Source organism: Canis lupus, chromosome X (assembly GCF_048164855.1).
Source record: "Canis lupus baileyi chromosome X, mCanLup2.hap1, whole genome shotgun sequence".
Lineage (NCBI taxonomy): Eukaryota > Metazoa > Chordata > Mammalia > Carnivora > Canidae > Canis > Canis lupus.
In genome coordinates, this window is record NC_132876.1 from 19,728,412 (window position 1) to 19,746,649 (window position 18,238).

At 45.8% G+C, this 18,238-nt stretch overlaps 1 long non-coding RNA gene across 2 annotated transcripts; it reads left to right on the forward strand.

Annotated features, from left to right (window-relative positions):
* Positions 1-1,034: 1,034 nt before the first annotated feature.
* LOC140627630 (uncharacterized) lies at positions 1,035-14,113 on the forward strand. 2 transcript variants are annotated; one of them, XR_012026280.1, is made up of 3 exons: positions 1,035-1,162; positions 9,483-9,697; positions 14,043-14,113. It is a non-coding gene; the product is annotated as an uncharacterized lncRNA (long non-coding RNA). The 2 variants fall into 2 exon arrangements; XR_012026281.1 differs by having other exon boundaries at positions 1,049-1,162; positions 9,498-9,697.
* The last annotated feature ends 4,125 nt before the right edge of the window (positions 14,114-18,238 follow it).

Here is an 18,238-nt window from a genome sequence, read left to right on the forward strand (position 1 = left end):
ACTCACTTCAAAAGGCTTGCTTAAAAAACAGACAAAACCAGTAATAGATGATAGAGTGCACTGGGACCCATGGGATGAGAGGATGCTCACCTGCAGTAAGGTCAGAGTGGATATTGGTTCAATCCTTTGCAAAGCATCCGGGCAAGAGTGATGGAACCACGAACAAGTTCATGCTCATTGACCTGTTTCAATTTCGAGGTGACTTTAAGGAAATGGTAAGAAATTTGGGTGGAAAGGTGTCAAGCTAATACACATTCATGGTAGTGTTGCCTACAACAGAAGAACACTGGAGACCACCCAAAGGGCCAACAAGAAAATCCGTAAAATCCGTCCTATTGAATCCCCTAGGTGTAGTTTGCAATTACTAAAATAATGATTATGAAGGATCTACCTAGAAAAGTTTACAGTGTGAAAAACAAGGTACAAAAAGTGTGTGAGTGTCTGTGTGTGTGTGTGTGAGAGAGAGAGAGAGAGAGAGAATGTAGAACTAACAAAACAAAAGCTTTGGGAAAGGATTCAAAGAACCCAACCGAAGGAGCACACAGCAAAATCCTCCGGGCTTCTGCGTTTGGGAGTTGTAATTATAAATGGGGAGGGGTTTTTCTTTTGCTGTGCTTTTCAAAGGTCTTCTAATGTGGTTATAATACTGTTATAAATATATGTAAATTATATGTTACTTTTATAAACATGTATCTGAAGCCTCCCTGGAATTCAGGAATTCCGGAGCAGGAGCTCCCTTCCCAAAGAAGGACCACCAGGCAGCAGCCCTCTCCCCCGGGGCCACGTCAGTCAAACCGCCAACAAACCAACCCCCCAGGGGACCCTATTTTGGGATCTGCTAATCCCAAGGCCAGCTCCCGGAAGATGGGCCGGGTCTGAGTCCTTCCTACGTGGGAAACGCTCCCTAAATCGCCGGCCTACCCTGAAACACCAGGAGGGGCGGAAGTGGGAGGCCACGCTCCGTGCCGGGGCTGTCGGGGTCGCCCGCCGCCGCCGGGGGAGGGGGCGGGGAGGGAGAAGGGAAGGGGGGAGGAGGGAAGTGGAAGCGGAGTCCGGGAAGCCAGAAAGTGCGGCGGCGCTTCGGGAGCTGCCCAAGGGGGGCAAATACTTCGCGAGAAGCAAGTTTTAGTGGCCGTTTGGAAAACTGAAAGAAGCAATTCAGGTGTGTGTGCCCCTGCCGAGATGGGGAATGAGGGCCTTTGCGAAGGCACGGACTGGAGTGGGGAGACAAAAGATCTGGATTGGGGCCAGGGTGTTTGGGCCCTGGAAGGGACTTCCAGAGGGAGCGGGAGAGGAGCTCGGGTGTCCCTTGCGAGTGCCGCCTACTATGTGCCAGACGCTGTAAAAACACGATTCCTTTCATCCTCAGTGAACCTCAATCTGGAAAGTCTTATTGTCCTTGATTTTACAGGTGGGGGGAGGGGAACGCGGCCCAGAGACAACTGTCCAGGGTTACACTCTGGCCGGGGGCAGAGCCAGGGGGCAGGCCTCGGGCTGTCCTGGGCTCCTGGGTCCTTTCTTCTAGATCCAGGCCAACCCCCCTCTTTTGCGGATGAGAAAACTGAAAGCCATCGAGGCTAAGGGTGAGGATTCCGCCTTGCTGCAGAGCTGATCAGACAGAGGCCGGAGCTCCAAGCCCCGTCCCGTGGTCCCGGGCCCAGCCGCTCTTCCCACCACGGCCCCCGCCCGCGGCCTCTGCCCAACCTGCTTCTCTCAGGTTCCCCTGGTTGGGAAACCCCGGTCCGGGTGCCTCCTGGCTTCTTTGCGATTTGGAACTCACTGTTATTAACGTCACTATTATTTTTATTTCATGGGATTGTTCACTTCTGTATCTCCTCCCAGGCTGGGAGTATTTGTGGAAAAACATTATCTGTAAAGTAAAGAACATGTAACTGAATACATAAAAGCTGTTTGCCCTGAGGCTTTATATTTGAAACTGAAGTCGGCACCACCATTGAGCGTATTATCTGGATGATATCTAATACCACCACTTTAGAGTGTGAGAATGAACTCTTTTCTTAAAAGAAAAAAATCAGAAAAGAATATTGACCTTCCTAATGTTTCCCAGCACAAAGAAATCCATCTACTGTAGATTCCAAGACAGACCAGACCAATATGTTGACATGCTGGGCTCAGATTTCATTCCTGAAAATCTGGAACCTTATGCTGTATAAATAACATGATCTTTTCCTTCGTTCGAATCAAGAGAGAAAACAATTGCTGGCAGATCTCACAGTTTGCCCTCCCCCTAACTGTCCCCACAAGTCCTAACTTGCTACCCACAAGTCATGACTCGCATATTTTCATTTGAAGAGTTTTGAAATGTTCTGGAAATCATAGGGGGAAAGAGAACCAAATCCTCCTGAGAAATAGAGTAAGGGGAGGGTTTTTTTTTTTTTAAGAAAAAAAAATATAAAGGCGGAATGTCTTGCATATATATGAGTGTATATGGCAATAGTTAATGGGACTCGATAGTAAACTTTCTAGCATAGCCTTGTCAAATGTAGAAGCACTGTTAGATCTGTCCTCATTTTTCAGAGGAAGGAATATGCCCAAGGCCATAGAAGGGACTGGCTAACGGATTTCTGGTTATATGCTCACTTCTCTGGGCAAATCAGAAGATCTAAACATCGGTGTTTGTATTACCAAAGTTATTGTTAGAAGTCCTTATAATTCTAAATATGTTTAGATGTCTTAGAGTAGTGCCACATTCACTGCTGTTTAAGTTATGATCAAACCCTCTGATACATTTCTAGATTATTTAAATACTGGGTTTTCTTTCTTTCTTTCTTTCTTTCTTTCTTTCTTGAGAGAGAGAGCACGAGCACAGAGTGAGGAGGGGCAGAAGGGGAGAGAGAATCTTAAGCAGGCTCCATGCCCAATGCTGGGCTTGATCTCACAACCCTGAACTCTGAGATCATGATCCCACTGAAATCAAGAGTCAGATGCTCAACCAGCTGAGCCACCCAAGTGCCCCTCTGTGTTATTTAAAGAGCAGGAGAGTTAAGGATAGTGGCCATGCTTTATTCTTCCGTATATTTCTGTACCTTGCACCTTGTGTTATTTGTATAAACCAGTTAAATAAGTGGAAATTAGTCTATTGGCTAATTCCTAGGCTATTTCCTGGGGTACATGTTCAGAGACAATGGAATGTGCTGTAGAGACAGATAGAACTGGGTTGGAACCTGAGTGACCTTGAGTGAGTGATTCCAGTAAGTGTCTTGGGAGTAGAAGCAGATCCTGACACTCCACTGGTTTTTTCTGCCCAGACTTACTCCCCTCTAGTCCATTCTTGCCAGTATGCCGTCTAGGAGGCTCCCATTGTTATAAAAATCAAGTCCAAACTCCACATAGGGTCCTCTCTGGCCTGCTATGCCGACCCCCATCAGTCAGGTGTCCCCCCACTCCTATCCACCTCTGCCCTGTGCTGGAGCCTTATGTTTCCAATCTTTGCTCCCCTAGCATACTGGATTGAAATACACTGCTTAGAAGTCTGTGTCTCCTGCTCAAGCATGATTTCCTTGAGGTCAAGGACTGAGTTTTAGTCATTCCTGAGTCCCTGGTGCCTGGCATGGTGCCTGGCCAGAGTAGTCTAGCCCAGCTAATGACATTTAAGCTACCCCGGGGAGTTTTTAATGGGTGAGACAACAGCAAGAGTCCATCCAGTAAGGGTGTTTTCTCTTGGGAGAGGGCTCAGAGGGAAAGACTAGGATACCTGGGGGCTCCCAATCTCCATAGAAGGAGGATTTCTTTTTTATTTTGTAGAAACACCAGGATAATAGTCAAATGTCACCGTTGCCTGGATTTCTTCCCATGTCCCACCCCTTCATCCCACCTCCACTCTGCCTCCTGCTTCCACTGCTACAATAAGGTCTAGTTTTCTGTGAGCAAGGTGTAGGGGCAACAATTAGCTTTGTAATCCTATCAGGCATTACAAGATCTCTCAGGAGATCTCACCCATCCCGCAAAATAGTGGCCTCTGGAATGGACTGCTTATCTTCTAGAATGAGAGCAAAAGCTGGGATCCAGAAGGATGTGCCAAGGCCAGCTACTATCTTAAAAGCAGTGAGAGCCTGCTTTCAGGAATGACAGTTCTATGACTTTTATTCATGCAATAACAGTAACAACTAACAAAGTGTTGCCCAAAGAGATTGAGTTCACCTTTTTGAATATATACAAGAAAATAAAATGGAGCAATCCATTACTATAAGCAAAAGATTCCAAGTAGGTGCTTTTTTTTAAAGATTTTATTTATTTATTTATTTATTTATTTTAAGATTTTATTTTTAAGTAATCTCCACATCCAACGTGGGGCTTGAACTCCCCACCCCCAAGATCAAGAGACACATGCTCCACTGCCTGAGCCAACAAGATGCCTTTAAATAGATGCTTTAAAGGTATTTGGGGAAAAAAATAGAGGTATTTGGTCTCGGGATGTCTTGGTGGCTCAGTGGTTGAATGTCTGCCTTTGGTTTAGGGCATAATCCCGGATTCTCAGGATTGAGTCCCACATCGGGGTCCTTGCATGGCGCCTGCTTCTCCTCCCTCTGCCTGTGTCTCTGCCTTTCTTTCTGGGTCTCTCATGAATAAATAAATAAAATCTTTAAAAAAAATAAAGATCTTTGGTCTCCGTAGTAAGGCCATTGTGTTGTTAGCACACATTTGATATTACCTTGACTTTCAAACCGATTTCCATAGATGTTCCAAAGCAGTACTACCCAGTAGAACTTTCTGAGACGCTGGAAATATTTTATATTTGTACTATCCAGTATGGTAGCCACTAGCACATGTGGCTGCTAAGTAAGCACTAGCAATGTGGCTAGTGCAATGGACGAGCTGAAATTTAAATTTTTCTTGACTTCAATTAATTTACATTTAACTAACTATATGTGGCTAACGGTTAGCATATTGGACAATACAATTCCGAGGTAAAGGCCCCGGTAACATTGCCACATAGATCATGGCCTCTGGCAAGCTTTCCTTGAGCAAAGCAATTTTTAGAAAAATTGATATAGGTACTTTTGTAAAAAAATTTGGAAAAATAAAGGAAAATGGAAAACTTCATTGTCCCCAATCTCAAGATCGTTACAACCACTGGTGCATTTGGGTGCATTTTTTTCCCACTCTGCCCAGCTTGCTCATTAGGATCTGGGTCCCCCATTTTTTTAAGTAATCTCTACACCCAACATGAGGCTCAAACCCACAACCCCAAGATCAAGAGTCCAACACTCTACCAACTGAGCCAGCCAGCCACCCCTGGGCCCTCCTGTTGGTCAGAAGCTCCTTACAGGGCAACAATAGACTTGTGTTCTTCAGTGGTCTCCAGAGACTCTCAGGAGCAGCCAGGGCTGGTTATCTGTGGCCTGACACAAGTGCCTCAGTGAGGGTGAGGCTGCTCACCATGGCATGCCCAACCACCATGGCATCCCAGTTTTGACTCACCAAGGGGAAGTCCTCTATGTGTTCTAGTTTCACACCCTGTCCTGTTTTTTAAGCTCTAAAAACTCTCTTCAAGAGGTAAGTTCTGGAATACCAGAGCTGTGAAGTTCCCCAGCAGAGGGCCAGGGGCTGAAAGAAATGGCATTCCTGCCTTATGACTCCCAGTCCAGTGCTCCTTCCCCTCCATCACTGATCCTATCAGAAGCTTTCCAGGTCCAGTGACTGGTGCTACTGCCTCCTCCTTCCCCCTCCCCCTCCTCCTCCTCCACCACCACTGCTGAGAAGAGGCAGGAGAGAGCAGAATGTCACATACTTCTCTCCCAGATACTCTCCTCTGGTTCATTTGTTCAGCAAAGTAGGAGCAAGTACCCGTAACTACACCTGGCCTTTGTTGCTTGGAAGCCCCAGCCAGGTAGTGAAGGAGGTCACCATTGCCTCTCCTAGGTGCCTCCCATCAACACGAAAGGCCTGGTGGCCTGTTCCCACCATTCCCTTCTTTCCGGGGCCTTCTCAGAATGGCCTGGTTGAAACCTGAGCCTGGTTCTTTCCCACACAGGAAAGAAAGGTTCCCACAATGGAGGCAACTTTTTTAAAGGCTCCCATGGCACACCAGTCCTGGCCTCAGTGAAGGGGTAGGGTAATTTGCCCACACTCTCTGCCCCTTAAGGGGATCTTTCAGGCTAGGCCACACAGGCACGACCCTCCCATGTCCTCCTAGTTTCCCTAAGAGCTCTGGCCATCTCGTGGCCTCCAGTAACTTGCAAGTCTGGACCCTATTGCCACATTCCAAATCCCCAAGCCCTGTTTGCTCCCAGTAAATTTAAACAAGTGCATGAGTGGGTCTAAACTCCCCTTTGTGCTATAATTAGGCTGGAACAAGGCTCACCCCAGGACAGAAATACTGTGTGGGGCGGGTTATAGACCGCTGCTGGTCCCCACAGTAGGGAAGTAGCGACCTTTTGAATAGGAGGATTAACACATTAGCACAGAGATTCCTGCTTCCGGGGAGGGTTGAATTCTCAGATAAGAGCTCCAGCTAGTCCCTGATGGGGAAGGGGGAGGGGAAGCCAGGCACACTATAGACTGTGTGTTCCTGGGGTCCCTGGCGGGGTGGAGAGGTCAACATGGGAAGAGAACAACAGGTAGCAGAGCAGAGCAGCTCCAGACTGTCCTTGGCTCAGCATGGTGCGTGGAAACCGCAGACAGTCCAGAAGGGAAAGCATCTCCTGTCATCGGTCTCCTCCATCTTCCCTGGTGGGTAGTGCTGGGGCAGCAGGAGTGCTGAAGTGAAGTGCACATGAGTATCCGGAAAGCGGCTGTGTGACCTCAGGCAGGTGCCTGCACCTCTCAGGGCCTGTTTCTTCCTCCATCCATGTAACAGGGATGTTAACATCAATCTCAGCGGGCTGTCGGGATGATGAAAGTAGCACCTAGAGGGGCGCCCGGGTGGCTCCGCTGGTTAAGTGTCTGCCTTTGGCTCAGCTCCTGATCTCAGGGTCCTGGGATGGCGCCCGCATCCAGCCTCGCATCCAGCCTCGCATCAGGCTCCCTGCTCAGAGGGGAGTCTCCTTCTCCTTCTCCCTCTGCTGCTCCCCTTGTTTGTGCTCTCTCACTCTTGCTCTCTCTCAAATAAATAAATAAATAAAATCTTTAAGAAAAACAAGTCCAGGTTCTTGAAAATTCTTTGTAAATTGTAAATGGTTATGGATTCCCTCTCCCAAGTGTAAAGTATTATTGCAAGTAGCACTCAACAGTCTCGAAAGTTTTCTTTAATATAAATATTCACTTAAGGGCCGAATACACTGAAAACTTAGATGGCACTCAAGATATAGCTCCAAATCTGCCTCTCAAAGCACACATCTCCAGATTGAGTGTATCTGGCTCAAATGGCTGAATTTGGCTTTGTGAATAGCCACTCTTTCAGGGAGTGATGATTTGTGTAGGGTCAAAGGTCAAGAATGCTAATTTCATGTCCTTTACTCTTAGAGTACCTCTAGGGGACTGGCAAGCCAGTGAAAAATGGTTTGGAGTTTATAAATGTCTTGTATTTACTTGCCAAGCTTGCTTGGTGGCAGCTCTTCCTTGGGGCAGAAGAATGGACTTGCCTCCGAGAGGGGCCGAACAGGTGGGATACACCAGCTGTGCCTGGCTGGGCTGGCTCAGCCCTGGAGGGCCTGCCTGGCACTTGGAAAGTACAACAACAGAAGGAAGGCCCAACACCTGGAGTGCCCAACTCCCCCAGGGTCAGAGCAAGATCATCCTAACTCACCCCAGGAGCACTGGGTCTGAGCCACGCCTCCTCCAGGACACAGGCTTAGGAGACTCAACTTCAATTTCTGAGGGAAGAAATCCCCATCCTCTGAGCCCCAACTGGCAGCAGACCCAACAGCCACAGAGGTGAGGATGCCAGGGTCTCATGGTTAGTCACTTTAAATCATGGGCGGTTAGGGCTTTGGTTTTGCAAATTTGGGCAAAGAGGCAGGATATGTGGTTAGGGAGACAAAATCAGAAACTTAAACACTCACCCACATGGAGAACTCATTACCTTAGCAGACAACCCATTTAGATTTTAACAGCTCTGGTGGGTTAGAAAGCTCTTCCTTATATAGAGTGGAAATCTGCCTCCTTGTAACATCTACCCTCTGTTCCCAGTCCCTCCTTCAGGAACCACGAGAATTCAATCTGTTGTCTTCCCCCCACAGGCCTTAGGAGCGCTGTTCCCCAGCCCCCAAGAGAAGACAGGGCAGCCCCTAAATCACATAATATGGTTCTACCGGGAATCCTTCCTGACTCCAGGTGATCTCTCCTCTGCCTCAAGACAAAAAGGCTGCCCTGAATTTCAGTTGTCAGCCAGGATGCTGTGCTTTGGCTAATGCAGCCGATGAATCCTTAGCCATCAGAAGCAGATGTCACACAAAGCCCCATAGAGCTAGTGCCTTTACTGTGGTGGTGGTAGGAGCACGCAGAAGGTATCAGATGGTTCCGGTATTAAACACATCTTAAAAGGTCAGGTTTTTAAAGTATCCACACACTCGTGCACACATCCCACCCCCACCTCCTCCTTCCCCCTCCCTTTGGCTTCTATCACTTTTAACAGGCATTTTGCTGTCAAAGACTCAATGCCACGGAAGGTAATCTGGGCACGTGTTGGAGAGGTAATTATCTCCAATCTACTGTAGGAGATGACTGATTCCACCCCCCCTCCGGCCGCCTCCCCCACCCCCATCTGCTCACAGCCTGGCTTTCTCCACTGAACTGCCCTTGGCATGCTTGCACTTTGTGGTTCATTTTGCTCTGTCTGAGCCAGCCAGCCAGCCAGCCAGCCACCGTCACCAGTGAATGCCACTTAACACAATTTAAGCTGAGGCTTCTATCTAGCCTGTTGACCAAGTCCCCAAGGTCAGACAGCAACTTCTATGGAGGCTCCGGCCTGTGTTGAGTACTGTTCTGGCGGCTGTGAGAGCGACAGGGAACAAAAGAAGTAAAAGCCAGGGGCCCTTGTCCCCGACGGGTTTACAGGCCTAATTAGTGATCTCCAAGTGACTCTCTTGAGAAAAGATTTAAGGGCACTTACAAAGCAACATACAAGTGGGTATAATAGGGAGAGGAGTGAGCCAAGGGGAGAGTCTAAGTTTCTTGAGGGGAGGGTCCTGCCTTTGTGTCCCTCCAGGAAGGGCCTCTCCACTTCCTTATTAACCTTTTGTTTGGCGTCTTTAAAAGGAACTTTAGGCTGGCCAGCCTCCTCTTTCTCTCTGGTCCCCGGCTCAAGGATCAAGTTGACAACTTATGGGGACTTCATTGACTTTAGGTGGCAGTATTTCAATATCTTGCTGAGATGATTGAATAGGCCTTTGAGGTGCACCCATTTGGCACTCAGCATTCTGGCCAGGAGAGGAATGATAAAGCTTTCCTCTTGAGGGTCTTCCCCTATCATTTCCTGCTTTATAATAATAATAGAAGTAGTAATAATCATAATAGCAGCTGCTTGTTACTGCAGCCTCAGTCTATGCTGGTCACTTTTACATGTGATTTCGCACTATCAGTCTTTTGTTCTATAGAAGCATCAGTCTGCAGAAACAAGAGAGCATTCATCCACGTCAGCGCTTTGCAGTGATAAAAACTTACCCAGAGGCCTGGATCCAGCCTGGGCTTCTGCAGGATGGTGAGAGACAAATCTGAAGAGGACACAGAGGAAAAACAAAACAAAACAAAACAAAACAAAACACCTCCGAAGGAATAAAAAGTTCTGAATGGACAGGTGAGATCCTGCTATATAAATCATCACAACCACATCTCCCTAAAACAAAATACTGGCAAAAATGTTAGGCAGTGGTATCGTTGGGGAAAGCAGTATTTAAAGCAATGGAGAAATTAAGATCAATCCTTCGCATGTTTTGAAATGGATTTTTGAAAGTTGGTATGGCACATCAAGATCAAAAAGGAAGGGAACTGCAGTGCCTGGCTGGCTCAGTCAGTGGAGCATGGGACTCTTGACCTCGGGGAAAATTGGGGGTGGAGGTTACTTTAAAAAATAAATAAATAAATCCCCCCAAATTGAAAGGAGCTAATATTTGTCATGTGTATTTTGTGTTCAAAATACTTTTAATCTTGGGGCATCTGAGTGGTGCAGTCGGTTAGATGTCTTAATCTTGGTTTTGGCTCAGGTCATGATCTCTGGGTCCTGAGATTGAGGGATCCCCCCACTCCCCACCTGCTGCCTGAGTTTCTCTCCCTCTGCCTCCGCCCCTTCCACTTGTGCTCGCTTTCTCAAATAAATAAATAAATCTTTTATTTATTTTTTATTTTTTTAAGATTTTATTTATTTATTCATGAGAGACACAGAAAGAGAGAGGCAGAGACACAGGCAGAGAGAGAAACAGGCTCCATGCAGGGAGCCTGATGCGGGACTCGATCCTAGGACTCCAGGATCAAGCCCTGAGCCAAAGGCAGATGCTCAACCGCTGAGCCACCCAGGAGTCCCAATAAATCTTTTTTAAGTCCATCGCCTTAACCACTCGGCCACGAGTACCTGCTCGCTCAATAAATCTTTTTTAAAAAAAAGATACTTTTAATCTTCACAACGATCCTTTGAGGAAGATACCATTTTCCAGATTAGGAAATGAGCCTGGAAAAATGAAATAATTTTCCCAATATCACATATGAACCAAGTGGCAGAGAGAAGATCCAAACACAAATTTACCCAATTCCAAATCTACAGTTCTTTCCGGTACATCGTATTGCCCTCTAGCAATGAATGAGTTAAGCCAGACCATGGGATAGCAAAGGACAAACCCCAGTTGTGTCTGTCCAGCTTCAGGCAGGCTGCCTTGCTGGGACCAAAGGGGAGGCGAGGCTGTGTGGATATTAGCCTGGAGGCGGTTCTGCAAGATGGTGCAGCCAGAACAGAGGGGCACCGTCTACCTTGCTCCTCCTTCTGCATAACGGATCATAATTATCATACTTGGAATGTATGTGAGGCCTGCTTTCCAGAAGCTCAGAGCCCAATAAGAGTACTTGAGCTGCTCAGTCTCTCACACCCAGAGGCACGCACACACACTTTAAAGAGCAGGCCAAAAAGTGTTATAAATAAAATTCTAGAACATGAGTGGGAGGAATAAACAGGAAAATTTCACTGTAAAAGATGAAATGCACTAACTTCTTGCAGGATGGCTTCACTCAGACAATCCACAACTGTGCTATTCATCAGAACCCAGGCTAGATATACTGTTGCTCTGCTCCAGCCTTTTCCTTTCCTTGTCAATGCATGTTAGAGACAGTGTAAATACTATTGGTTTTGAGGGTGAGGCTAGCAGGAAGAGAAAAAAGATAGTCTTCATGGGTACAGTAAGAGAGCATACGCCGATGGGTCATACAACATTCCCGAACATTCTCTCCATCCAGCCAGACAGGGCTGTGTGCCTCCAGCCCCATAGGTTTGGCTCACTTGTCCTTCCTTACCTCTGTTTCCACTCTTTCCCCCAAGCTGGCCATCGGGCACTCTCCTCCCTCTGCCTGTCTCTAAGTTCTCATCCTTGAGACCTTTGTTTAAGGCATTCTGCTTATCTAACAAACCTCCTATCCCTTTGAGATCTTTGCTGTGGCTATCTCCCATTGCCTGGCCCCACCCTGAGAGGGCCCAGTGACCTCACCCCTCCACTGATGGTGAGGACCACGGGCTATCTGGAGCTAACAGGCACTGCCTGCCTCAGGCGGTAATGTCCGGGTCCCTGCCCACAGTGGATGCTCCTGGATTACAGACCAGGTCTGTGGCTTGTTCCCTTTTCATGATATGTGCTCGACACGTGATCTTTTCCAAAACTTTAAAAGCAGAGTTGTCCAGGAGGCGGTCATTGTTTTGATGACCTTAATCGAGGAAGTATAATTTACTAAATTGGCTGAGTACGTGATTCCTGTCCATAACTCCTGTGACAATTCCTCCATCAGCTCCTCTTTCGTCCTTTCTCTCCCCCACCCCCTCTCCCCTTCCGACTCCCCCATTTGTGGCTTGGGGCTTGTGATGGGCTAATGATTCATATTTTTCAGGCCGAGGTTGTATTTTCTAAAATGACATTCATAGCTCTAGAACTGCTTTCGGTTCTCATATTCTACAAACTCAAGAAACGCCACCCGCAGAGGTTGCTAGGAAGTTGAGAGACCTTTCTGTTGGCCTCCACAAATTAGGAATAAAAGAGCCCTTGGGAAAAGATTGGTTCTGAACAGCTCAGAAGAACTCTTAGAGAATCTGCTAAATAATATTTTTGTCTGCTGTTTGTAAATGTGACTCGCTTTGAAACCATCTGTCATGCAGTCCTTTGCAGAGAGCTGAGAAGTATTTAAATCTGTGAAAATGAGGATATTTTTGTATATACCAAAGCAGTATTTTAATGGGTCCCTGCTGCATGTTGTCCAGTGCATTCTTTGAAACATGATTTTACCCAATTGTCAAGTAACATTTAAAATGGAATTCAAAGAAGGGATGTGGCAGTGAATGGAGAGGGTGTGGTGCGGTTTGTAGCTGTGTTTCTTCACAGAAGGAGCCGAAAGGCTGCAAGGCAGGTGGTGAAGCAGTGTTTCTTCACGGGTGTTGGGGGGGTAGGGTTGGAGTTTTTACCGCTTTTCCTCCTGCTCAGGGACGCAGCCCTGCCCCAGGTCGGGGTGGGGGGAGGGGGTGGCTTGGCCAGCTGCTCCTCATTCCCTATTATTATCTTTTTAAGATTTATTTATTTATTCATGAGAGACAGAGAGAGAGACAGAGAGACAGAGACACAGGCAGAGGGAGAAGCAAGCTCCATGCGGGGAGCCTGATGTGGGACTTGATCCCAGGACTCCAGAATCACGCCCTGGGCTGAAGGCAGGCTCTAAACCACTGAGCCACCCAGGCGTCCCTCCTCATTCCCTATTAAACTTCTAGCTTTGATGGGATGAGCACTGGGTGTTATTCTATATATTGGCAAATTGAACACCAATAAAAATAAATATATTAAAAAAGGGATCCCTGGGTGGCGCAGCGGTTTGGCGCCTGCCTTTGGCCCAGGGCGCGATCCTGGAGACCCGGGATCGAGTCCCACGTCGGGCTCCCGGTGCATAGAGCCTGCTTCTCCCTCTGCCTGTGTCTCTGCCTCTCTCTCTCTCTCTGTGTGACTATCATAAATAAATAAAAATTAAAATAAAATAAAATAAAATGTGTGAAACAATCCAAAACAAAAAAAACTTCTAGCTTTGTGCAGCCAGCTTTGGACACTGCTGACAGTTCAGTGCTTCCACCTTTATGACATCGCTGCTTTCACTGCTGCCCTTGGTCCCTGTGCCTAATGTCCCAACTAAGCAGAACTCAGGACGTCTAAAGTACTGGCAGTGGCAGCAGCTGTTGCCAGCAAGAAATCGGAACATCATTGAAAAGGCTTCCGTGTGTTGAATGGAGAAAGTAGGGTCAAAGGAAAACGTTCTCCAAACACCTGTGAGACTAATCATTGGTGTTTGACATGTGCTGTTGCAGGCCATCAATTGTCTCTTGGGGAACATGTCTGCCCACTAAAATTGGAAGTTCCAGGGTACCTGGCTGGCTCAGTCAGTAGAGCATACAACTCTTGATCCCGGGGTCATGAGTTCAAGTCCCATGTAGGGGGATAGAGTTTACTTAATAAAAATTGTTTTAAAAAATAAAATTGTAAATTCCTTTTTCTTAAAAAGATTTTATCTACTTATTCATGAGAGACAGAGAGAGAGAGAGGCAGAGACAGAGGCAGAGGGAGAAGCAGGCTTCATGCAGGAAGCCTGATATGGGACTCGATCTTGGGACTCCAGGATCACGCCCTGAGCAGAAGGCAGACCCTCAACCACTGAGCCACCCAGAAATTAATTATAGATTATTTATTTAAATAAATCTTAAAAAAATAGTATGTCAATACCCAGAAGAATCAGAAACTGGTGCTCCCATACATGTGCAGGCATATTCATAGCAGTATTATTCACAATAGCTAATAGGTGGGAAAAACCTGAATGTCCATCAGAGGATGAATGGATTAACAAATTGTAATATAGATATATACACAATGAATATCCTTAAACTAATGATTTATGCATCTCCTTGGCTATTTCTTTAGGATACAGTCCTGGGCATGCAAAAAATGGAAACAACACAAATATCTACCAAGCAATAAATGGATAAATCAAATGTGTGTATCAGTATGATGGAATATTATTCAGCCATAAAAAGGAACAAAGTATTGATGTATGCTACATGAATGCTGCAGCATGGATAATGAACCTCAAAGGTACTGTGTTAAGTGAAAGGAGCCACACAGGAACCAATATTGTATGATTCCATTTGTAGACAAATTTACAGATACTGGAAGTAGGTTAGAGGATGGGAGGGACTGGTGGGAGGGGTAAATGGGGAGTTATTGCTAAATGGGTAAAGAATTTCTTTTTGTGGTGATGAAATTTTTTTGGTGGTGGTTGTACAACATTGAATTATTTTATAATACCTGAAATATTGACTAAAACCAAATTTTCAAAATCCTATTATTTGTATACATGTATTAAAGGTAGACAAACTCATATGAATCCATACTTTAAAGGAAATAAAGTTAGGAATCATAGAAATTAGATTTGATTATTTAAAATAAGAAATCTGGGATGCCTGGGTGGCTCAGCAGTTGAGCAGCTGCCTTTGGCTTAGAGAGTGATCCCAGAGTCTTGGGATCAAGTCCCGCAACGGGCTTCCTGCATGGAGCCTGCATCTCCTCCCTCTGCCTATGTCTCTGCCTCTCTCTCTCTCTCTCTCTCTCTCTCTGTCTCTCATGAGTAAATAGATGGAATCTTTGGGGAAAAAAATAAAATTAGAAATCTGACTTTTGAAAACAAATTTTTCTTCTTTTAAAAAATTTTTTAAAAAATATTTTATTTATTTATTTATTTTAAATATTTTATTTATTTATACATTCATGAGAGACACAGAGAGAGAGAAGCAGAGGGAGAAGCAGGCTCCATGCAAGGAGCCCCATGCGGTACTCAATCCTGGGACCCCAGGATCACGCCCTGGGCCAAAGGCAGGCGCTAAACCCCTGAGCCACCCAGGGATCCCCTAAAACAATGTTTTAAAGTAGATTCTACACCCAGCTTGGAGCCCAATGCAGGGCTTGAACTCATGTGTCTGAGATCAAGACTTGAGCTAAGATCAAAAGTCGGATGCTCAACCAACTGAGCCATCAAGGTGCCTCAACTTTTCTTTTCTAGATTTTATTTATTTCTTTGACAGAGAGAGAGAGTACACACAAGCAAGGGGAGCTGGAGAGGGAGAAGCAGGCTCCCCGCTGAGCAGGGAGCCCAAGGCAGGGCTGGATCCTAGGATCCTGGGATCACAACCCAAGCCCAAGGCTGACGCTCAACCTATTGAACCACCCAGGCACCCCCAACTTTTTTTTGATGTCAAGTGTGTGCCCAATGTGGGGCTTGAACTCCCGATCAAGAGTTGCATGCTCTACCAATTGAGCCAGCCAGGATCCCCTTCCTTGATGCATTTTTTTCTTTTTTTAGCTGTCCCCTTCCCTTGACCCTGAGAGGTCAAAGAAAGGCAAGGTTCTCTTGGAGGTGGTAAAAGTGAGCAGGCGTAAGCCCCTTCCTGGCTTCTGCCCAGTTTTGTGCGTCCTACCCATTCCCCTGAAGCCTGCATGTTGGAATGACAGTACTGGGTACTCTGAGAATTAAGAAAATGTTGGTTTGAATTATTCAAAGTCAGTCTGGGTAAGAGAAGCATGTATATATGAGCAGGGGGGGACATGCGAAAGGCCACCATCCAAGCCCCACCCCCACCCCCGTGCTGTGTGTGTAGCCTGGATTCAGCCAGATGCTTGGAATGTCTGTGCAGGTTTATAGTTTCCTTGCTCATTTGAATTCATTATTGTTATAGCAACAGTTCTGTAGACATCACCCATCAGTGGTTAGAAAATGACAAATGTCAAACTATGTCTGACCCTGACTCTCTTCAGCTCTTTTTATCTGTGGTATCTCTTTGGAATAAAAATGCCTACTCCCTGCTGGGTCTTCTTAAAAAATGCACATTGTCTCTTCACATAAAGGCAGGGATGATGGTGCTATGGAAAAAGAAGTAAAAGATGAGGAGGAGGAGGAAAAGGAGAATGAAAAGGAATTCAATCTGACTTTTCAGGTTTGAAGCAGGAGTTTCACTACCTGTAGGGCTCAACTGGCACTTCATTTAAGGACTATCTTATGTCGCTTAAAGTATTCTGTTCCTTTCTGACCGGGCCTTGGTTTTGTAGCTAGGTTTCCTGATCCTCACAGCTGGTGGGAGAGTCGGGAGGACATGATGTTCAGGGCCCCAGTTGGAGAGGTTGCCCTTCAGATCCTTGGAGCCCTGCGGGGTGGGGGGAGCTGCCACCAGATAGCTTGTCTGTTTTTCCAAACAAGGTAGAGAATGAATATAGAATGCAGTGTGCAGTACCTCATGTCATTAGGTGTCCTTTGTGATCTCAAGCCACAATGTGCCTGAAACCTAGAAACCCTTGTTCCCTCTGAAATCCTGCATAGAGGCAGCAAGGCTGGAAAACACCATTACTACTGCCATCGTTCTAGTTAGAACCCATGTTTTGCTTCTGACAGTCTTTCATGGGATTGAAATTTCAAACGCAAAAGGAAAGGTCAAGTTTGAGGTGGATTGATGAGACAAATGTCAAGGTCCCTTCCAGTTTTCACATTCGAGAAGCCTCTGCTTGGACAATGCCGCGCTGCCTGCCTCTACCCTGTCTTTCTGCTCATGCAATTTTCTCATCGACTGGGTGAGATGTGGAAGAGCCATGCAAACAATTTTGAAAAATTAACGGTTCTGGGTGGCCCCAGGTGGCTCAGCAGTTTAGCGCCGCCTTCAGCCCAGGGTGTGATCCTGGAGACCCAGGATCGAGTCCCATGTCAGGCTCCCTGCATGGAGCCTGCTTCTCCCTCTGCCTGTGTCTTTGCCTCTCTCTCTCTCTCTGTATGTCTCTTATGAATAAATAAATAAAATCTTTTTTAAAAAGTGAAGGTTTAAAAAATAGAAAAATGAACGATTTGGAAGTACCTTCGCAATCTGAGTGCCAAACACAAAGTATCAGTGGTTTTATTGAATCAAAAGGATATGAAGAAATAATTTTCTTTCCATGAATGCACCATTTATGTCCAGTGGGCAAATTAGAGAAGGAACTCTCTCCCAATTATATTGAAATGCACATTTTACATCTAAAGCTGTAGGTCAAATCATAGGCCACAACTAGAGTAATGAATATCTATGGCAACTGTTTTGCCATCACAGGGAATTGCACCCACTGAAAAGTGTTTTTTTTTTTCCCAGTAATTAGAAATGCTCTTTATAAATCAGACTGTAGATAACAGCTTAGGTATAGAGAATACTAACCAGATTTCTGTACAGATTTGATCCATGTTCTCCTATGAGCATAAGATATGTGTTGTCATTTTTACAGAAGCTACATACTTCAGGAAACCTTTGCCTAGGTATTAACATATGAGAACGAATTGGTACCAGTGATGTGTGATTATTGCATAAGAATGTCCATGTGACTCTTTGGGCCTCAGTGATTTCAAGGGGGAAAATTGGCATAAGAAACACCTTTCTTGTAGTGAGAGAACCCTAGTGGGTAAAATTAACTCCAATTCCTCTGTGTTCTCCAACTTGTATAATTCATGCTAACTATGGACCAATGTAGATATAATTCATGTGTTCCAATACAAAATTATTAGACCAAGAGGTGCTTGGGTGGTGCAAGTCCGTTAAACATACAACTTTTGGTTTCAGCTTAGGTCAAGATCTCAGGGCTGTACGATTGAGCCCCACATTGGGCTCCAAACTCAGCTCAGAGTCTGCTTACATTTCTCTCTCTCTCTCTCTCCCTCTCTCTCTGCCCCTTTCCCTGCCCCCAAATAAATCTTCAAAATTATTAGAACAATATGCTATCATACTTAAATAAATTTCACTACTGGCAGGGCTGGGTCTGAGCAAATTTGGAAGTGGATGTATAATAACCATAACAAGAGTATTAGCTAATATTTACTCTATTGAGCCCCAACTGTTTTATTCATAATTATGTTCCCAGAGCCTTAAAGAGTGTTGATCCCAATGAATACCTGTTGAATGAAGGAACGAGCACATGGATAGCAAGTGAGTGCTTTGTACTAGGCAGGGTGCTAAGTGCTTTCTGATTATGTCCATGTATAAGTATTTTTATACTCCATGCCTTGTGCTGAGGGCACAGAAAGTGCTCTGGGTGAGAGGAATGCTTTTTATATG